The sequence below is a fragment of the Polistes fuscatus genome, unplaced genomic scaffold (genome assembly GCF_010416935.1).
Source record: "Polistes fuscatus isolate 324 unplaced genomic scaffold, CU_Pfus_HIC Scaffold26, whole genome shotgun sequence".
In the NCBI taxonomy this organism is placed as follows: domain Eukaryota; kingdom Metazoa; phylum Arthropoda; class Insecta; order Hymenoptera; family Vespidae; genus Polistes; species Polistes fuscatus.
The window spans coordinates 756,937-780,342 of NW_025113103.1; the positions used below are offsets into that span (position 1 = coordinate 756,937).

At 33.4% G+C, this 23,406-nt stretch overlaps 1 long non-coding RNA gene across 2 annotated transcripts in view; it reads right to left on the minus strand.

The window, feature by feature from the left end:
- LOC122518841 overlaps positions 1-11,647 on the minus strand; it is a 95,850-nt gene extending 84,203 nt beyond the window's left edge. For both annotated transcript variants that reach the window (XR_006304164.1, XR_006304163.1), the window contains exon 1: positions 11,257-11,647. This is a non-coding gene — a long non-coding RNA (uncharacterized LOC122518841). The remainder of the gene's footprint in view (positions 1-11,256) is intronic.
- Positions 11,648-23,406: the final 11,759 nt, after the last annotated feature.

A 23,406-nucleotide genomic window follows, 5' to 3' on the forward strand; every position in this document is an offset into this window, starting at 1 on the left:
TCCTGGAAGGGTGGTAGTAGAAGTTAAAGGGAGAGTGAGTGAGCTGGTGGTGCTGGTGCTGCTGCTGCTGGTGGTGGTGGTGGTGGTGGTGGTGCCCGAGGCCATCGCTAACGACGCCATTGTCAGCCGCCTGGGCTATTGTGCGAAACGTTCTGTAGGTAGAGTAGGCACCCTCGACTCCTGGCCCGGGATCGCGCAATGCTTTCTATCTTTCTCCTCCTCCTCCTCCTCATCCTACTCCACCTCCTTCTTCTCATTCGATGCTCCGCTCTAGCTCGGGATATATTTCGGAGACACCGAATAAAACAAATCGATGAGAGGATAGACAGAGAAAGAGAAGATCGATCGATGTTTCTCAAATTCAGCGGCTCTCAAATTTACTTTTTAAACCCCCTATACACTTTAACGATACCACATACATCACAAGTATGATCAATTTTTCATTGTCTATGGAATAATTCTAATCGTGTTTATGTAAAAATGAGGATAATCATTCCGACGCAAACCCTGATGCAATCCTAATGCAGTTCCTGATGCAGTACTGAAGCAACAACAACAACAACAAAGTTGGACGAAAATAATGCCCGTTGAGGATTCTGATCTTGACAGGGATCGGCTGAATTTTCATGACTTTAACACACCGACGTGTACATTACGTGCAAGTATGATCAATTTTTCATTGTCTATAGAATAATTCTAATCGTGTTTATGTAAAAATGAGGATAATCATTCCGACGCAAACCCTGATGCAATCCTAATGCAGTTCCTGATGCAGTCCTGAAGCAGCAACAACAACAACAAAGTTGGACGAAAATAATGCCCGTTGAGGATTCTGATCTTGACAGGGATCGGCTGAATTTTCATGACTTTAACACACCGACGTGTACATTACGTGCAAGTATGATCAATTTTTCATTGTCTATGGAATAATTCTAATCGTGTTTATGTAAAAATGAGGATAATCATTCCGACGCAAACCCTGATGCAATCCTAATGCAGTTCCTGATGCAGTCCTGAAGCAACAACAACAATAAAGTTGGACGAAAATAATGTCCGTTGAGGATTCTGATCTTGACAGGGATCGGCTGAATTTTCATGACTTTAACACACCGACGTGTGTATATGTGTGAGCGAGTGTTCGCGCGCGCGCTTATGATTAAATCATAGAGACGGATTATACACGTTCGGGTATGAATGACGATGAAGCCGGGTGTTGTGCAGCTTCCAACGACATCGGTCTGGTTACACGCGCGTCACGCCAACGATATTATCGTTAACGTCGACTTCTATCTCTCTCTCTCTCTCTCTCTCTCTCACTCTCTTGTTGGCCTATCACTCGGCCAACGAATTCTATAAATTATTCGCGGAATTATTTGCCCGGCTCGTTATCGATAATTAAAACTTCAAAAAATAATAATAATTATTATAATTAGTACTTTCAAATATAAATAATAAATAATATATAATATATTATTTAAATATATTATATACAATAAATATATAATATATTTATTATATATATTTATATAAATAAATATTTATATAAATATAATTTATATAAATAAAATAATATAAATATTTATATAAATATATATTATATATTTAAAAATAAATATATATATATATATGTAGATATTACTAGCACGATAGAAATATTCGTACAAGGAAAGTATTTTATAAAGATTAAAATGAATATATGTAAATATAATATGAAACGTTCAATTTATATTAAACACGATTAATTCCGGTTTTTTGCGATGAAAATCTTGTTAAGATGAAACAGATATCCCAGTGCGATAGAAAAATTCGTGCTACGTGGAAAATTGTGTTATGGAAAAATGTGATTTAAAAATCTATTGAATTTAGTAATGTATATCACGATAAATGTATTAAATAATATTCTCGTTAAAGTGTGCATTAAATAAATACGTTCCTTCATATATACGATAATAGTAATCTAATATAAACTATAATATGCATTTTTATTTCATTTGTTGATTCAATCTTTAATTTTATTGTTACCGACACAATATGTATTAAAATATCGATAGTTAATTATGACTTTAGTTATATAACTAATTGTAAGCATATAATTTGGTATTTCTAGGTCAGTTTCCTACCCTAAATTAACATTTTCACCCCCCCCCACCAATCGTTAAGCCGAAATTCGGCATTTTCGAGACCGGAATCGATCGATTCCTTTCTCTCTCTTCCGTTCATCTTTCTATCTATCTCTCTCTCTCTCTTCAAAACAACGTTTCCAACGGAATCGTTTACTTGCCAGCGGCATCGGACAATCTCGAATCAGAGTTTATGGAATTCGGCAAACAATTCGTGATTCGGCAAGCTGTTTCCCGCCTTTTGGGAAAAGTCAAATTATACGAGATGGTTTTAAAGGAACGATCGACCAATTTTATCGGAAAATTTTTCTTAAAGTATCAAAGAGAAAGAAAGAGAGAGAGGGAGAGGGAGAGGGGAATACAAAAAAAGTCTTCCTTTACACCGAAAAGTGTTTTTCCTTCCGACAAAGACGAGATTAATGGCCCACACAAAAAGGGATGTTCTCTGGGTATGTTTTCCTTCTTCTTTCACTTTTCCATTTACTCGGACAATCTTTTTAGATGGCCCCATACTACTTTTTTCTTACCTAACTTATTTTATTTTTTATCGATCACTCTATAATAAAATCTACATTTTTGTATGTCGGGTAAAGTATATTTTATAAAAGGGCTACAAAGTTTTTTCGTATTTTAACGGGTTATACGCAGTTGCGTGGCTCAAAAAAGACGTATTTTTATGAATTTTTTATAGAGAAAGTTTTAATTTATCAATTATATGTGATGGTAATTCAAATAGAGCCTACTTTTAAGAATACAATAGCGCGTCGATCATGAAAAAATATTAATGTGCACCGCTTCTGTAGATGATTTTCTGAACGTCCTCTAAAAATAGGCGCTTGGCGGTGATCTTCATTTTGGCGGTTTGGATTATTGAAATTAAAAAATATGGTGGATTCTTTTAAAGGATAGATTAATGCAGGTATTAAAACCAAGGAATAATAAAAATTTAGATTTTGACAAAATGGCGTCTATTTGAAAAAAAGTTGTTGTTTTTGACTAAAATATTCGCTCTAAATTGTTACAAAAAAATAGTAATAAATTTTTAAAAATTATTCCTTATACTTAATACCTGAGGAATATATCTAAGAAGATTGTGTAAAAATTCGAAACCGATCGGTTAAGCCGTTTTTGAAAAATCGAGATCACCAACTTTGAAAATACCGTATTGAGAAAAACGCGTTTAAAGTTTCAAAGAGACGTTTACGCGTAGTTACAAATTTTTGTTTGCAGCTTACACGAAGTGAAGAATATTTGCCGGATCGATTTGAAAATTTCAGAGAATATACTTAAATATATGTACATTCCGAAAATGCAAAAAAAAAAATCGATTTTTTTAAATTCTAACTGCGTATAACCCCTTAATACGTGGAATAATTCATCCCTAAATAATTTCAAACTGTTTAACGTTGAATTTTTAGTTCCTTAAATGATACCACGATTACTACGTATCACCGATTTTCAATTCGTTCTATCGTTTCATCGACTATTATTCGAGTGATTGCTCGTTGAAAACCGAGGTACAACACACTTTGACACGAAATTTGCAAATTGAAAACGCTCGAATCAACTTTATGCCACACGTATCGGCATCACGTGCATCATTTTAATAAATAGTATACATTTATTTACCGAAATTTCATTGTATTCTCTCTCTCCTTTGTAATAACACGTTGAAAACGTATCTAAATGAAAATTATTACCTTAATTAATGACAATAGAAATTTGTGAATTAAATTATAGATTATCTTATGGATTATAAACTATCGAACATTCTGTTTCTTATGCAGCTAATATATTCTCCTTATATTAACGGAAATAAATACGTTGTACTATATTAATACAATAATATTATTATATTATTACATATTATACAATAATATTATTTTTATATATTGTATTACTATATTAATACAATAATATTATTTTTATATATTGTATTACTATATTAATACAATAATATTATTTTTATATATTGTATTACTATATTAATACAATAATATTATTATATTATTACATATTATACAATAATATTATTTTTATATATTGTATTACTATATTAATACAATAATATAATTTTTATAGATTGTATTACTATATTAATGCAATAATATTATTATATTATTACATATTAATACAATAATATTATTTTTATATATTGTATTACTATATTAAATACAATAATATTATTTTTATATATTGTATTACTATATTAATACAATAATATAATTTTTATAGATTGTATTACTATATTAATACAATAATATTATATTATTACATATTATACAATATATTATTTTTATATATTGTATTACTATATAATACAATAATTAGTTTTGTATATGTATTACTATATTAATACAATAATATTATTTTTATATATTGTATTACTATATTAATACAATAATATTATTATATATTACATATTATACAATAATATTATTATTATTACATATTATACAATAATATTTTGATATATGTATTACTATAATAATACAATATATTATTATTATTACATATAATACATAATATTATTTTTATATATTGTACTACTATATTAATACAATAATATTATTATATTATTTTTATTAAAACAATGATACCGAGGAGATAAATGAAATCCATTTTACTCATTCTCATTGTAAACTATAGCAACATCTCTCTCGTGAACCAAGAAAGAAAGAAAGAAAGAAAGAAAGAAAGAAAGAGAGAGAAGAGAGATACGAAGTACGCGCAATAGGTAAAAGGGTATGAAACGACAAGTTTTCATTTGGCGACCCTTTCACAATGCGATTGAATCGATGTGATGCAGCAAGAAGAGGACATACACACAAGCCGTTCGCCTAGTGTGAATATTTAATGAAAGAAACCGTTAATGAGGCACGTTCGCATTAGTATTAATTAACGGTACCTAACTCTCATCGCGCCCAAACAATTTTTATATAGAAACGGTGTGATAGTATGAGATAGAAAGAGATAGACAGATAGATAGAAAGAGATGCGAAATATTTCTGATTGCGGCTTAGCAAAGAAAACAGTGAGAAAGAGGGAAGGTAGGAAACGATTCTCTCTCTCTCTCTCTCTCTTTCTGTATATGTGCGTGTGTGTGTGTGTGTGTGTGTGTGTGCGTTTACGATGATAACATATATACTTATATATCGGTGATGTTTTTCATTTCCTCATTAAAGTAAATATACCAGCTCATTTTTTAATATGTATGGGTATGTGGGTGGGTAGTGGTATATTTTTGGGGATCAGAAAAGAAAATATTAAATCGGGAAAAATACTTTTTTGATTACACCCTTCATCTATTTACTCTATTAGTATATATATATACTAGTATTATATATTTATTAGTATATTTATATTATATAATTAGTATATATATAATACTAATACTAATTATATAATAATTAAAAATTATTAAAAATAAATTTTTATTATATAATTAGTATATATATAATACTAAATATAATTATATAATAATTAAAAATTATTAAAAATAAATTTTTATTATATATTTAGTATATATATAATACTAATACTAATTATATAATAATTAAAAATTATTAAAAATAAATTTTTATTATATAATTAGTATATATATATATAATACTAATACTAATTATATAATAAAAATAGTACATATATATATATGGGAGGAGTATATGTGTGTTTATATGATTTGTTATTTAAATATGTAATATCTACCGGATGTTTTATTTAATACAATTTGACATTTTCTTTCCAGTTTTTCATTTCTACACGACAGGTTCATTATTAATTCGTATTATCTACTTGACGAGTTTTTATATGTATATATATATATATTTATAATTATATGTATTTATAATGTACGTTCAAAGAGAATGTTAAACAGAAAATTGAGATATTTTCGCGTAAGCGTGGAAAAGCTTTTTACAATGTTGATTAATTAGTAGGACGAATTTGAAGATTATTCCTTTACTCTCACCGGTTATATACTAATTCTCTTGGAAATTACTCGACGTTGATAAAAAAAAAAGCAAAAAAGATGAACGGGGACTTTTATGCGTACATATAATTTGACGGAAATATTGAAATGTTCAGAAATTGTGACATTATTTGTTTGCAGAAAGTTATTAAAATACTAGCTAATTTTGATTTAATTCAACCTTCTTACGAGAGAATTTTTATTTCTATAAAAAAGTAACTGTTAATAAAATAATTACGAATCATAAGAGTTTCGTTTATTTTTTTGAAATAGGAAAATTGTTGAACTCTGTATATAAGAGTGATCTAAATCAAATATTTCAAGTTGTTTTCATAGAAACTAATAAATGCATCGACAACGTTCTCGCAATAATTCGATAAATCTTTTACTAATTAAAAACAAATAAATATTTCACTGGTTAATACTGGTTAACATTTGGTTATTTTTTTCAAACGATATTAATTTTCTAAACATTCAAATAAATTTCATCGAATTGTATGAGCAATTAGCATCGTTTATTATTATTATTTAATAATATTGAAGACAACAAAAAATATATATAAATAAATAAATAAAATGTATCGAACTGATATAAAATTTCCAACTATACAAATTGAATGAAAAAACTTAATAAAATATTATTAGACAAAATAAAATATATAAATAAATAAATAAAATGTATCGAACTGATATAAAATTTCCAACTATACAAATTGAATAAAAAAACGCTGTGGTTTAGTTACATGTGTACATATATTTAAATAAAGATAATAATCTTAAAAAAGATAATAAATTAAAAAATAAAAAAACACAATAAAATAATTACATGTCTAAACTTTAACGTAGAATAAAAATCATGTCAATCGCTATATTTCTCAAAAAATAATATAAAGTAATAAACGAAGTTGTTTTCATAGAAACTAATAAATGCATCGACAACGTTCTTGCAATAATTCGATAAATTTTTTACTAATTAAAAACAAATAAATATTTCACTGGTTAATACTGGTTAATACTGGTTAATATATGGTATCTTTTTCAAACGATATTCATTTTCTAAACATTAAAATAAATTTCATCGAATTGTATGAGCAATTAGCATCGTTTATTATTATTATTTAATATTATTGAAGACAACAAAAAATATATATAAATAAATAAATAAAATGTATCGAACTAATATAAAATTTCCAACTATACAAATTGAATGAAAAAACTTAATAAAATATTATTAGACAAAAAAATATATATAAAATAAATAAATAAAATGTATCGAACTGATATAAAATTCCCAACTATACAAATTGAATAAAAAAAACGCTGTGGTTCAGTTACATGTGTACATATATTTAAATAAAGATTGAAATATTGAAAGTATATATATATATGGATAGGTATTGCAATAAAATATTTTCATGTCTAAACTTTAACGTAAAATAAAGCTCATGTCGATCGTTATATTACTCAAAAGTATAATATAAAGTATAGAAACTAATAAATGCACCGACAACGTTCTCGCAATAATTCGATAAATCTTTTACTAATTAAAACAAATAAATATTTCACTGGTTAATACTGGTTAACATTTGGTATCTTTTTCAAACGATATTAATTTTCTAAACATTCAAAAAAATTTCAACGAATTGTATGAGCAATTAGCATCGTTTATTATTATTATTTAATAATATTGAAGACAACAAAAAATATATATAAATAAATAAATAAAATGTATCGAACTAATATAAAATTTCCAACTATACAAATTGAATGAAAAAACTTAATAAAATATTATTAGACAAAATAAAATATATAAATAAATAAATAAAATGTATCGAACTAATATAAAATTTCCAACTATACAAATTGAATGAAAAAACTTAATAAAATATTATTAGACAAAAAAAAATATATATAAATAAATAAATAATATGTATCGAACTAATATAAAATTTCCAACTATACAAATTGAATGAAAAAACTTAATAAAATATTATTAGACAAAATAAAATATATATAAATAAATAAATAAAATGTATCGAACTAATATAAAACTTCCAACTATACAAATTGAATGAAAAAACTTAATAAAATATTATTAGACAAAATAAAAATATATATAAATAAATAAATAAAATGTATCGAACTGATATAAAATTTCCAACTATACAAATTGAATAAAAAAAAACGCTGTGGTTCAATTACATATGTACAAATATTTAAATAAAGATAATAATCTTAAAAGAGATAATAAATTAAAATATAAAAAATAAATAAAAAAACACAATAAAATAATTACATGTTTAAACTTTAACGTAAAATAAAGCTCACGTCGATCGTTATATTTTTCAAAAAATAATATAAAATAGTAAACGACACGCGGAATAAAAGAAAAAAGTACACAAAGAATTTATTCTCGTTTTTTCCTTCTTCTTAATCCCATAATATTTTCGTCACATCACCACTATCATCAAAAACCCAACCAATACAACTACTACCAATACCATAAACTATTGCTACTACTTTTTTCCTTTTACTCTTTATTTTCTCATTCTAACATTTTTACCAAAAGAAACGAACGATGAGGGGGGGTTGTGGCACTGCTGTGGCTGTTCTAAAGAATGTTACTTTGTGCATTGTGTTTATCGTGTGTCTGTGTCTGTGTGTATGTTGCATGCTTGCACGTTTCAAATATAGCGTGGTTCCATTGTGTTTTACAATTTCCAAAGAATATTTCAAAATTTGTTTGTTCGTCGTGTACCCGCGTATTCATTCCAGTTTATTTATTCAACCTATATGTATATACAATTATATTTCAACCCTTTCAAAGCCAAATCCTTAATATGATCTACCCAGAAATTCTATTGCATTGCCGATATGCCGATTATTATTTATTTGTTATACTAATACTCGTTGTATAGAATAAATATGGAATTTTACGTTTGTAAATTTGTTCTAGCGTGATTATCTATAAAAAAAAAAAAACATCCCTCATACGCGTGCTTGGCTTATTAATATAAGACAAGTTTCACGTTATATATAATATAATTTATATTATTTAAATTTATTATATAATTATAATATAATTTATATTATATAAATTTATTATATATTATATGTATAAATTATTGTTTTATTTTTATATATAATATATATAATATATAATTAATAATATTATATTAAATTTATATATAATGATAATTATTTTATATAAATTATTTTTTTATATATAAATTTATATATATATTATATTATATTATATTATTATAATTAATATTATTTAAATTATATTATAAATTATTATAATATATTAAAAATCTAATAATAATATATTAAAAATCTAATAATAATATATTAAAATAATATTACAATTTATATTATATAAATTATATTATTCTATTATAAATACACGAAAACATAATATATGAACAGTGCTCGAGTGTGTATGTATGTAACACGCGATAAAAATAAATTTGTAGTAGTATAAAAGGGACAGTTAGTACATGCATGGGATGTATGACTTAATTAGGCGTACTGTTCTCTCTTTCTTTCTTCCATTTTATCTCTCTATTCCCATTGGCGAGCAACTTTTTATCGCACCGTGGATGCGTCAATTTTTCTACCGAAGTCAAATGATACTAAATATATTATGTGTGTGTATATATATATACATGGTGTTCTTGTTTCTACTAACACAGCTCCCTCTCTCGTTTTCTCTCGCATTCTCTTTTCAAAATCAACTCTTTCGAATAACATTATTTCTATAACTTCGTTTCTAATTATTAACAATTTTCTTCTCCTCGTAAGATTCTCTCAAAAATTCAATTAACAATTTATTTCAATCGTTTAAATAATATAAATCGAAACAAAAAAACAACCGAATTACGTAATTGTTTCGTAAAATGCGTATTTGTGTACGTAAGTGCATGAATATATATACACATACTTAAAAAAAATATATGTGCATGAATATATACGCATACTTTGCTTAAAAAAAAAAGTATTACTTCAAAAAATAAGAAAAAAAATGAGATGGTAAATATACAAAGTAGAAAAAAGAAAGTAGCTTTGAAGCAACCTCGATGCCGTTAATGGCAGAAGACACACGCCACGCCGTCTTCTTCTTCTTGCTCGTGTCGTTCTCAAAGTATACCAATTTGTAAACAAGCTTTTTTCGCGATACACTCTTTCGAGAGGATCCTTTTTTTTATTTTATTTTTTTTTATTTACGTAAAAAGAAAAACCTCGAGAGAAGATGCTTCATCTTCTTGCTACGACGACCAAGAGGACCATTAAAAATAATTCGTTTATGTATATACGCGTGAAAGAGAGTGGGGGGGGGGGCAGAGAGAAAGATACGAAAAAGAAATGAGAAATCAAAAAAAAAAAAATAAAGTAAAATTTGTTAACTTAAAATTCGAAAGGATAGGAAAAAAACTATTGAGAGATTAATCGATAATAGAAAATAATAATCAAAATCCACGTGTTTTAATCTGATAATATATAACCTTACTGTAATATCTACCTGTTTAATACGAAAATATTACATTTTTACGTTTTATCATTTTCCTTCTATTCGCGATAAATTATTTTTCTACGAAATCACTTTATCTACGATCAATATTATCTGATTAATAAGATAATATACTATTTCATTGAAAGGAAAAATTTAGAAAAATAATAATTTCATTTCATAACATTCAAAACATTTCATAATTCATTTAGCAAATTAGAAATATTTCTGATAGGTCGAGGAAACGTTTCTAAAAAAAAAAATGCGATAAGATATCGTAGATTGGTTAGACTACAAAGTTACATTATTTTTTTGCGCACATATCTCAAATTTTAAAATTCAGTATTCTACTTCAGTGTGTGAGAGAGAGAGAGAGAGAGAGAAATAAAAAAAAAAAGGAAGCTTTCGACATACGCACCGAACGTTACGAACGAGGTAATCCCTTTTCATCGTGAACCGATCGATCCCGTACGACCGATACTTGTGTGAGAGAGTGAGAGAGTGCGAGAGAATGAGAGAGAGAGAGAGAGAGAGAGAAAGAGACAGACAGCTAGCTTCCCAGCTAGATAGATAAAGATAAAACGATCTTATCTGTCTCAAAAACATATTGTAAAATATCTCGAAATAAAAAATATATATATCATCCGAGTACTTACATATTAATACGGAAGTTTTCCACGATGCGAAATATCTGCGAAGATAGGAACACCTTCTGAACATCCTCGCGTTCTCTTCACAAAGATGACGACGTTGCCAAAGATGCCGACGACGAAGAAGATGACGAAGATGACGAAGGAATCTTGAATTATATCTCGCGATGCATTTATCAAATATTACAAAATTAAAAAAAAAAAAATATAAACGCCGAGATAGTTGAATAGTTAAGTTAGAGAAAAATATAAACGGAGATGTTGATAGAAAAATATAGAAATAATATTATTGGTCGAGGATGGTCGGCGTACGTGTGAAAATTTGTTGAAAAACGAGCTTAATATTAGTCCCGGCTCGACTCTCGACTGAATTCAACTGAACGACATGTCCGATACGCTTCTCTTGAACGAACTGAACTCTCCCCCCCTCGCACCGGTCTTATATAGCTCCCCCACCCCTCGAATCTTCCCCTCGAATATTCCCACCACCGGTGTTACCCCTGACATGCTAGACGCTACCTTCTTCGTGGGGATGAATCCTAGTGGGTCCACCGAGCTTTTCTGTCTCCCTCTCTTACACCAACCTACAATACATACATACACACACATATACACGTTCCTTCCTTCCTTCCTTCCTTCCTTTTTTACTCTTATTCGCCCTTTTCGCTTTTCCCAAATGACAATGTGAAAACTTCGGTGCTCCAGAAGAACCCCGTGCTGGACTCCTAAGCTTTTCGTACGATGGAACGTTTTAACAATTTGTTGTTGATTCCAGAGAAAGAGAAAGAAACAAATCTCTCGACGTATAAAGTTCGATAATTTAGTTATCTTTCTCAGTCAGTTAGGAAAATCGAATAAAAGTATTTTTAAATCAAACGAAGATGAATAAGAAGAAGAAGAATAAGAAGATGACATTTATCATTTCATTTTAAAATTAAATGGAAAATTATTATAGGGTTAACGTATATATTCAAACTTCCCGCCAGTTTTTCCTATCTTTTTTCGTGTCTTCTTTTCTTTCAAACATATAAATATATAAATATAGGTAAATGATAACACATATCGTACACTTGACACGCATAAATATCATTATCTTCAACAGGCCGCGTAATTCGATTTACAACCGGTTCGAGTTTTCTCTCGTTCTCCATTTGACCCATCTCCTCCCCCCTTTTAACATTTTCTTCCCCTTTCTCCTCTCTTTCTTTTTATTTTTATTCTTATATCTAACAAAGTTGGCCTTAGTCGGTACAGCAAAGATCAATCTTACCGACTTTCCTAACTGAAACTTATGAGAAAGTAAAGATGTACTATCTGTCATCTACATACACACGTTGACGCGTTATTTAGATTTATGATGTATTATCAACATCGATACTTATCTAGTCTAAGCAAATTACAAATATTCGACTATTATTTCTCTCCCTGTAAAGTAAACGGATAAAAAAGTACAAATCATTTTCCTATTTTTAGTTGAATAGATCAACTCATTACAAAATTCCAAATCAAAGAAATTTATGACACTCTAGCAAGAGTAATGGAGAAAGGGGGAGGGGGAGGGTTTTCGTTTAAAACATAGAAGAAAAAAAGAAGAAGAAGAAGAAGAAGTGTCCTGGCCAGTGTCCGAGTCACCTGAAGTGACCCACCTGACCCTTGACGGATCACGCGTAGGATCGTACGAGAGGGTGAAAATCCCTTACCCTACCCCCTGCATGGAGAGAGAGAGAGAGAGAGAGAGAGTATCGGCTAGCTAGAAATTCCTTGCTGCGGCGGCGCTAGTTGGTCAGAGTAAAACAGAGAGAGAGAGAGAGAGAGAGAGGGATTTTACCCCTTCGGTGGCTTTTCGATAGCCCCCACCAGGTGTAAGTCGGTCCAGTTGGTGGGGATACTAGAGGGATGCTAGAGGGATGCTGTCGTCATGACGACGGTCTTTTATGGTGGGGGATGAATCATAGAGAGCCGACGGTGGCATTGATCGCTGCGCCCATGGACCATCGCAGCGTTGCCACGGTCGTAGAAGGGGTGAAGACGAACCCCCCCCCACTCCTCTCTCAAATACAGCTTACCACACTTACATAGATATTCATCTATACAAGCGTACTATTACTAGTGTCAGTTCGTTCGGTAGTAGCTCGCTAACTCTAACCTAGACATCCTACTTTCCTTTCCTTTCTTCCTTCCTTCCTTCTTCTACTACTTGTACCACATACACACACACACATACACAGAGCACGCATTATGGACTCTTCGCATTCGTATGGACTTTGGTGGTGAAGCTTATGCGCGCCCCTTCGTCCAAGGTGTGAATGATTCGCGAGAACCTTTCTTACTTTGCGTTATATCGGCCGGTATGCAGACATTACCGGCATGGTACTGTAGATTCTCTTACATTTATTCATCCTATTTTCTATTTTTCTATTAATAAACCCTTTTTGATCATTCTTAAATATGATAATCTTGTCTATCGATTTCGATCGTTATTTTAGTCGAATTCATATTCTTTTGGAAATCAGTAGCCGTTAAAAGTGAGCCTATTAAAAGTAAATGCTAATCGTTTCTTTGAATGTTGACACATGCGCCATACCATTCGAGAAACCGCGGAAAAAAAAACAGATCGTAGTTATGTTCCCGTTTTGGTAGTTTAACCGAGAGTTTTCGAGGATAACGGTGGGAAAGAAAGAGAAAGGAAGGATGAAAAAAATGTAGAAGAATGAATACACGAGGAGCGGAACAAATTCCCGAGTTAAAGTCGTAGTCATTTAACTAACGGGGGTGCGGAAGTTTTATCGGGATCTCGGACGACATTATGCTCGGATAAGAGGGCTTTTTAACACTGTCGTAAGCCCATTACGCGTGGCGCCACCCTTTTTCACCCCGGGAGCATGGACAACGACGCGTACATCGCACAGGCACCAGGGTGCTTCACTGAGATAAAGATGTAGGGTGAGATAGATCGTTCTCTCTATCCCTATCATATTTTTCCTATGATACTCTTCCTATGTGTTTATACTTTTTAAACCTTTTCGTTACTAAGTTACGTATATTTTTTCAATAAAAAAAATTGGTGTGTGTACTTATGTACGCACGTAAGAAATTATACTTCTTTGCCGTACCAAAACAAACATAACCTCAATAACCTCAAAAATAACTTCAAAATAAAACTTCAAAGAAAAAAAATAACTTAATTGTACGAGGGTAAAGTTGCAAAAACTGAGTTCACGATTATATAACTATTCAGAAGATTATTAATTTAATATCTCATTTAGATATAATGTAATATATATTCGGAAGATTGAGAGAGATATAGAGAAAAATGAAACAATATATAATTATACGATAATGAAGTATACAAAAAAATAAGCTGACCATTAAAAAAAAAGATCTCTCGAGAGATATTTTGTTTCAAATGATAGAATTATTCTTAAAAAAAATCGTTATTCGAAAAAACTGGTGTGTATACTTATGTACGCACGTAAGAACCGTACCAAAACGAACATAACCTCAATAACCTCAAAAATAACTTCAAAAAATAACTTAATTGTACGAGAGTGAAGTTGCAAAAACTGAGTTCACGATTATACAACTCTTCAGAAGATTATTAATTTAATATCTTATATAGATATAATGTAATATAAATTCGGAAAATTCAGAGAGATATAGAGAAAAATGAAACAATATATAATTATACGATAATAAAGTATACAAAAAAATAAGCTGACCATTAAAAAAAAAGATCTCGAGAGAGATATTTTGTTTCAAATGATAGAATTATTCTTAAAAAAAAATCGTTATCCGAAAAAACTGATGTGTGTACTTGTGTACGCACGTAAGAACCGTACCAAAACGAACATAACCTCAATAACCTCAAAAATAACTTCAAAAAATAACTTAATTGTACGAGAGTGAAGTTGCAAAAACTGAGTTCACGATTATACAACTCTTCAGAAGATTATTAATTTAATATCTTATATAGATATAATGTAATATAATATTCGGAAATTGAGAGAGATTTAGAGAAAAATGAAACAATATATAATTATACAATAATGAAGTATACAAAAAAATAAGCTGACCATTAAAAAAAAGATCTCTCGAGAGATATTTTGTTTCAAATGATAGAATTATTCTTAAGAAAAAATCGTTATCCGAATAACTGGTGTGTGTACGTAAGAAGTTATACTTCTTTGCCGTACCAAAACGAACATAACCTCAATAACCTCAAAAATAACTTCAAAAAATAACTTAATTGTACGAGGGTGAAGTTGCAAAAACTGAGTTCACGATTATATAACTATTCAGAAGATTATTAATTTAATATCTTATATAGATATAATGTAATATAAATTCGGAAAATTGAGAGAGATATAGAGAAAAATGAAACAATATATAATTATACAATAATGAAGTATACAAAAAATAAGCTGATCATTAAAAAAAAAGATCTCTCGAGAGATATTTTGTTTCAAATGATAGAATTATTCTTAAGAAAAAATCGTTATCCGAAAAAGCTGGTGTGTGTACTTATGTACGCACGTAAGAACCGTACCAAAACGAACATAACCTCAATAACCTCAAAAATAACTTCAAAAAAAAACTTCAAAGAAAAAAAATAACTTAAAAAGAAAAATAATTATTATTATATATATATAAGAAAGAATAAAAAAAAGAAAAAGAAAATATCAAAATATAGATATCAGTCCACACTAAATATAAGAGAGATATATCGAATTACTTGACGCGTCAACAGCCATGGCGCGGTTACAGCATTAGTTCTCGTTCGATCATTTAGGTGAAGCAGCGCTGAGTACGATTAGTATTTGGATGGGTGTCCCGCTTGAGAAAAAAAGGGGAAGAAGAAGAGAAGACAACTTCATGCCGTATACTTGAAATCGCTTTGCCGCGCGTCGTAAATACCGACAAACTTCATGGTGTCGTTTTTCCAGACGCTCGGAACAAAATCCACTCCCCATTACATTTTTCCCAACGCGCCAAAAGAAGTATAACTTCAAAAAAAATGCCTAACTATTTTGCAAACGTAACACAATGTAGATCAAGGAAACAATTGGAACGCAAAATAATTCACGGATGTAACTTTAGTAATTGCAATTCTCTCTTGCTAAAGTATGCACTTGGGCAAAGTTATTAATTACAAAAATTGGTTTATTACGTACGTTAGTATTACTTGATGAAAATTTTGTTTTTATATCGAAAAGTTTTTTTTAACGATGACACTCGTGCTTCAACGATCTTCTCTCTCTCTCTCTCAATGATAGACGCATCGTTTCGAGAGGAAGCAAGCAAGCAAACAAGCAAGCAAGCAAGCAAGCAAGCAAGCAAGCACGTTTCCGTGTCGTTCGATCGGGCCACCCGCATCCGTCCATGCGGAAAGTACCTTCGAACGTCGACAACTTTATTCGTTGAACGTAACGGGCCATCGTGTCGCATCGACTCCTCTCTCTCTCTCTCTCTCTAACACTCTCTCTCTCACATTGCTTTTTTTTCCAAGTTCTTTGCTAATTAAAAAATTCCACGCGAAGTCGGATTTTCTCTCGCCGCCGCAGAGAACGCGCCCGTATGAACAAATCCAATACGCTCGACGTCCCGTTTCACCCTGCACCCCTTCCTCGCCACCCTTTCTTCTCTTATACACGCACATACACACGCACGTGCACGTACATACACTTGTTCTCTCTCTCTCTCTCTCTCTAGTGTACACGGTTACGCTCATTTAATTCGTTATGAAACGCGTTCACCAAGACGCCGATAATTTATATGTGATACATTATTATTATTACTATTACTATTATTATTGTTATTATTATTATTATTATTATTTATCGATCGGCAAATATGAAATGTGGTTCACATCTACGTAAGGGAAGAACGTTCACTTCGAATATATATTCCCATTACCACTCGGCAAAATTAATTAATTAAACATACATTAAATTTTTTCCTCGATATTCTTTTCAATTTATTTTACTTCTTCTTCTTCTTCTTCTTCCTTATTTTCTTTTCTTTTCTTTTCTGCTTTTTATTTTTTTTTTCTTATAAATTAAATAACGTACAAATATGAAATAATATTTTATTAACGAAGATACCACTTTCTCTTTCTTATTCTGATAAACAGATATTCTACGCGTGTACAGATGTAATACGTATACATGCATACGTGTGCATGCGTGTGAGCGGATGAAAGCTCGCATAAAAAAAAAAAAAAAAAAAAGAAAAAAGGGTGTAGGGCGATTCGCGCGTGCCAGTTTATTTAACGTGCCTTTCGACCACATTAAGGGCGCCTTCATTACTGGTCCCCCTTGCACGATAATGCAATTTTTAATTTTACTTGTGCACGATTATCCACAAGCAGCACCAGCAACAGCACCAGCAGCAGCAGGCCTTTGGCTTGGCCATGCTCTCCATTCTCTCTCAACTCGAGTGAAAGAGAGAGAGAGAGAGAGAGTTTATAAAGCTTTTTACCTTTATTTCCCAACTTACTAACACTACTATTAACTTATACAAGCATGGGCTACGGTACGTTGCGACACGTCAAGGAAATTAACCGCGGAATGCGGCCCGATGCTCGTATCGTCTAATATTTACTTGAGTTGAATAAAAGAGAGAGAGAGAGAGAGAGGGATGAAGAGAAAGGGAAGGGTGGGGGAGGTTGGGTGGTAGCCTGAGAGCCTAGACGTATATATCCGTAACGCTGGTTTAAATATTTTTTAATTAAATTCAAATCGATCATCATCGCTTCGTAGTCTCGCTTGTAATTTCGTTCTCTCTCTCTCTTTTTTTTTTTTTAATTCCCATCCCTCTCTCTCTCACACACCCTCTTTCTTTTTTATTCAACATCGAGAAGAAACAAAAAAAAAAAAGGATTACATTTGCATTCGTTACCACATCTAGAAAACAGGGTTGCAGATAGGTGTACCCTCTCTCTCTGTTTTATGCTTTTCCTCTACTTATTCTTTCACCACGTGAAAAGGAATGAAAAGGGTAGTATAGTAATTTCCAATCGAGTGCAACGGCGGAAGGATGTCGACCAAATCATCATCCCCCTTTTTTTACTTTTCTTTTTTTTTCCTCCCGTTTCCCGTTACGCGTTCTCCCCTTCCTCCCCCCTCTCTCTCTCTGTCTCACTTTCTCTCTGTGTTCGTGCCTTACTCTTTTTTTCTTTTTCTTTTCACCCAAACAATTATGCACCGCGTTTAAAATTCATCATATTAATTTTATTTCAAAGTTCCCCTCTACTGTCCCTTATTCTACCTCAACCCTTTCTCTAACACTCTCCTACGCACATACAGTTTATAAATATATAATGCGAAAGAAAAGGAAATGCATAAGTAAGTGGAAAAAACAAAAATCCAAAAATTACAAAAATATAAAGAAACCACCCCTTCTCCCCTGACGCCACCCCCCACCCCACGAAATTGTTTCCGTCTCTTTTTCTCTGTTTTTTGGGTTTCCTTTGTTTACTCTTTCAAACATTCTCGTAGCAACATACCTCCTCCCACACACACCCACACACACACACACACACATATGCGTAGATGCATACTAGACGTTGCGTTGCACGCGACGCAAGGTAGATAAGCTCCCTTTCATCCAAACAGTATCCCTGTATCGCGCGAAGATAGGAGAGAAAATTAAAATCCGAGAAAGACGTGGGTAGTGGTGTAGGAGTGGGGGTAAAGTATCATAGCAAAAGTGGTGATGGTGGTTGTAGAACGCTAGGCTAGTAGTAGTGGGTTATGGTGGTGGTGGTGGTGGTGGTGGTTCCACCACAGTTGGAAATCTGAAACAATAGAAACCCTGGGAAGAACGGATCCTCTAGCGAAGTCTACGAAATCTTTGCTGCTAACTTTGCATTTAGTCCTAAGTAAGTTGTTCGTATTAATTTCCGTGCAGGCTGCCACTGTTGTTGGGTAGGTAAACCATTTCGTGCAATTACGTATACGTATATATATATATATATGTGTGTTTCTGAGACGTATCAATTATGGTAACGCTTCGTTCCCTTTCCAAACAACACATCCCCCCCCCCACCCTTAGCCTAATAGAATTCTCTCTTACTCGAAGAATGATTTAAACGCAAATATTATTTCGTTCGAATAATAGGTGGAAGAAAAATGGCCTTGGACTCTAACAAGATTTTATCGGCCATGGGAAACACAAAATGATATATCTTTTTCCATGGAAAACCATGACGGGATTATTATCCAAAAGGGCCATCAATTATGTACGAAATGTTGCATTACGTGTAATACACGTTATCCGTGTATATATGTGTGTTACATATTTATCTGCATATAGATTATGCAATATATATATATATTACCGCAAGACTTACCGTCTGGCAATGACAACAGGATGACAATAGCACACGTGAACGATACTCCGGCGGCATTGTACGCAATTAGATCGACGAACACACCACCGTTTCCCTTTTAGGGAGCACCTTGTGCGTCGAAGGAAACGAAGGATCGAGGAAAGGGACGTTGTTGATAAAGACGGAGCATGTGTGTGTATGTGTGTGAGAGAGAGGGAGTGTGTTTGGGATGAGGTAAAGGGGTTGAGGATGAGGTGGTGGTGGTTGGTGTATCCGCAAAAGTTATCGCGACACGATCTGTCTACTAGACACGGTATTTAATGCGATAGATAGATAGGAAAGCTAGCAAAAGGGTCTTCTTCTCTTCTCTTCTCTGCTCAGTTTTGTTGTTACATATCGGGCTGAGGAACCCACCGTTCTAGTTTAACGGACGTGCTTGTACGAGTCGATGACGATGATAGCAATGCGCGATTCTGCGATGTAGTGGGAAGGATCGTTGCGTTTCTCTGCTGATACTATTGGTGCTGGTGGTGGTAGTGGTAGTGGTAATGCTTGTGGTGGTGGTAATGATGCTAGTGGTAGTAATAATGATAGTAGTGGTAGTGCACTGTCAGTGGTGCAGGCCTATTGTTCGTCAGACACAAAACAGTCGGCGTACAAAGTGGCTGCTACTGCTGCTGCTGCTGCTGCTGTTGCTGTTGCTGTTGCTGCTGTTGGTGGGTGCATTTGCTGCGGCGAAGGTGAAACCGAGAAGGGATGAAGACTAGGAGGAGGAGGAGGAGGTGGTGGTCGACGGGACACACTGAGAGAGAGAGAGAGAGAGAAAGAGAATCACAACGGTATCAGAGAGTGGGTATTGTCTACAGAGCTAATCAAAACCAGCCCTTTCAACGAGCTACTACTACTACTACTACTACTACTACTACCATCGTTGCCACCACCACCTTCTACCTACCCCTTTTCCATCCTAGTCGCGAATGCACACACGCATGCATGAGATAAAGAGAGAGAGAGAAGAAAGGAAGATATAGAAAGACAGAGAGAACGCGCACTTACCTGCTAGAGAAGCAGCTGTTGTACTTTGAACGATCGTTCTTTACCAATCTCGATGTAGTCTTTTAGATAAATAACAACTGCCAAGGGATTTTCAATTCTCCCGTTTTACTTTTTCGATCGATATCCACTCTTTTCGTTCGGTTTTACTTCCTATTTATAAACTATGGTTCCTCTTGTCGTAGGTAATAATGATTATCAACGACGAGGACATTTCTATTTATGTATTTCAATTTTCATTTTTCTCTGTGTCCTTTTTGTTTTGAAATTCTTAAGAAATAAATCAAGTGTTTGTACAAACGGGAGCAATATTTGGGTCAACGGGAAAGTGTTTTCATTCACTGTTTCAAGATAAAATAAGATAAAAATAGAGAAAATACGAAATATAGATGAAAAGCGTTATATGTATTAGGAAGAACTTTCAGATCGAGAACGTGAGGTACGGCGCAAAATGAAGATTTCGTTGGTTGATTGTACTCCAACGCCATTATAAGCTCGGAGGAAGGACTCGGAGGAGGAACGGAGCTACGTACGCTCGTAAAAGCTTCCTTTGCGCCCGGACTGATGGTTACGAGGCGTGCAATAGCGGTGAGAGATGAGAAATGAGAGATAACATTTCTAATTTCCGAAACTAAACGTCGTACGAGCGCTAAATATCAGACGAATGTTCTCTATCCCTCAACCCTTTTCCCCCCTCGTTCAGCTCAATCATTCTCTTCTCCTCTCTCTCAGCTTATCCCTGTAAAGTCAGATATTTTCTATACGATATTAAAGTATTCCTGTCATTCTTTCATCTAACCTGATACGTTTCCAAAGATCAAAGTCAATCGATGTATCTCCGAGTCAATCCCTTCCCCCGAAAAAATAATAATCAAACAAATCAGTATATCGTATATAAGTAGAAATGCATAAAGCGCAAAGAAATGAGGAGTCGAGATAGAGATGAAGGATAAAGAAACGAAACCCTTCTGAAACAGCAGCAGCAGCAGCAGTAGCAGTAGCAGTAGCAACAGAAATAGCAACCCTCGGAAGGTGCTTCTTTTTTGGGTTGGAATGAGTCGACGAGTCTTCTTGTGCGTGGTGTAGGTTTCATAAAGTTAGATGTGCCATTTGTATTTGTGAGGGGTGATAGGCGTCGTCTAGTGGCGTTGCTGGTGGTAAACTGGTGCCGGATAAATTGGTGTTGGTGTCGGCGTTGGCGTTGGCGTTGCGTTGCGTTGGTGGTGAAGTTGTATCTCTGACTGGAGCTGGTCTATAACATCCATATCTATATCCCATGTACCGGGTGTCCAATAAATCTATTACCCGATCCCGTGGGGTTGAAGGCGACGGTGCCCGTACGTACGAACGAGAGCTATGTATAACCAGCAGCTTTACACCACTGGCAAACGTGTGTATGTGTGTCGAGTAAAACGCACATCTACACAACGCGAACGCGCACACATGGATCTTCGATATAGACTGCATGAAGGATCGCTCCGATGCCCGTCTATCTCCGTTATGACTTCCAGCCGAGTGCCGCGAAAGCCGATCTTGTCTTTTTCCAACCCGGGCCCGAAGAACCCGAACCCCACGAAAAGCCTGCCTGCCTGCCTGCCTGCCTGCCTGCCTGCCGCCTCTATTTTCTTTTTCTCTCTTTTCACTGTTTTTTCTTACATATCCTCCTCCTATAGTCGCTAACCGAACGGGGAGCTGGCTACATCATCCTCCTGAGCGATATCTGTATTCGTTTTTACTTGGCTCCGCACCGGGACGAGTACTTTGTCTTTTGCTTTTTCGTCTTATACTTTTGCGAATGATCTCTCCGTTAACCGATTGACTTTCATACTTTCATAAATCTTATTCGAAGAAATCTTTTTTTTTTAATAAAATTCGACCGAATTCATTTCGTCGACGATTATTTCGGAACAGGTTAGCGAGTCTGAGAAAGGGCACGAATAATTCCAATGAAGGTGAGGAGGTACTTTTCGGGCAATTGTCGTGAAAAGATAGAAGAATGAAAGACAAAGAAAAAGAAAAATGAACAGAAGTGATTTTCTACGAAATAACAGGTGGATCAAGAGAAGAAGAAGAAGAAGAAGAAGAAGAAATCTTGAAAAGAAAAGATTTCAGGAAGAAGGTTAGCATGGGAAGCTATGATTGGCGAAAAGCAGAAGCAACAACGGCGGGTAGGTATAGGTAGGAAGGTAGAAGGAAGCGAGCAAGGGCTGGAAAAAGAGAGAAATCCGAGGAGGAGGAGGAGGGAACGGGGAGGAAAAAAGAGAGAACGGGGGTGGCATCTAGGGGAGAAAGGAAGAGGGCGTAGAAGGGCACGGTAATACGTGAGACGGAAACGGGGCGGGGGAAAAAGGGAGTGGTGCTGTGCCTAGCGGAGAATAAAACCAGAGAAATTGTCATTGTGCTGAAGAGGTCCAGGCGTATAACAATGACAGCGGCTGACGCAGCATCCCGCAGCTACAGATCATCCCTGGATATTAAAAAGTCGGTCTGCCGCGCGGCTACGGTCCCTCCCCCTGTCCTTTTCCTAAACCCCTCTCTCTCTCTCTCTCTCTCTCTTCCTTTTCTACGTTTCTCGCCACCTCCTCCTCTCCCCCCTCCACCAGCCTTCCCAGAGAGAGTTCTCCGACATCGCGTAACCGATACCGCTGCTAGGAAAAAACGGAAAGAGATGGATAGATAGATAGATAGATGATAGGTAGACAGTAGTGGTAGGGATGATGACGCTTTTGCCGATCTTGCTTGTGTTGGTGATACTTGAGAGAGTCACCACGCTC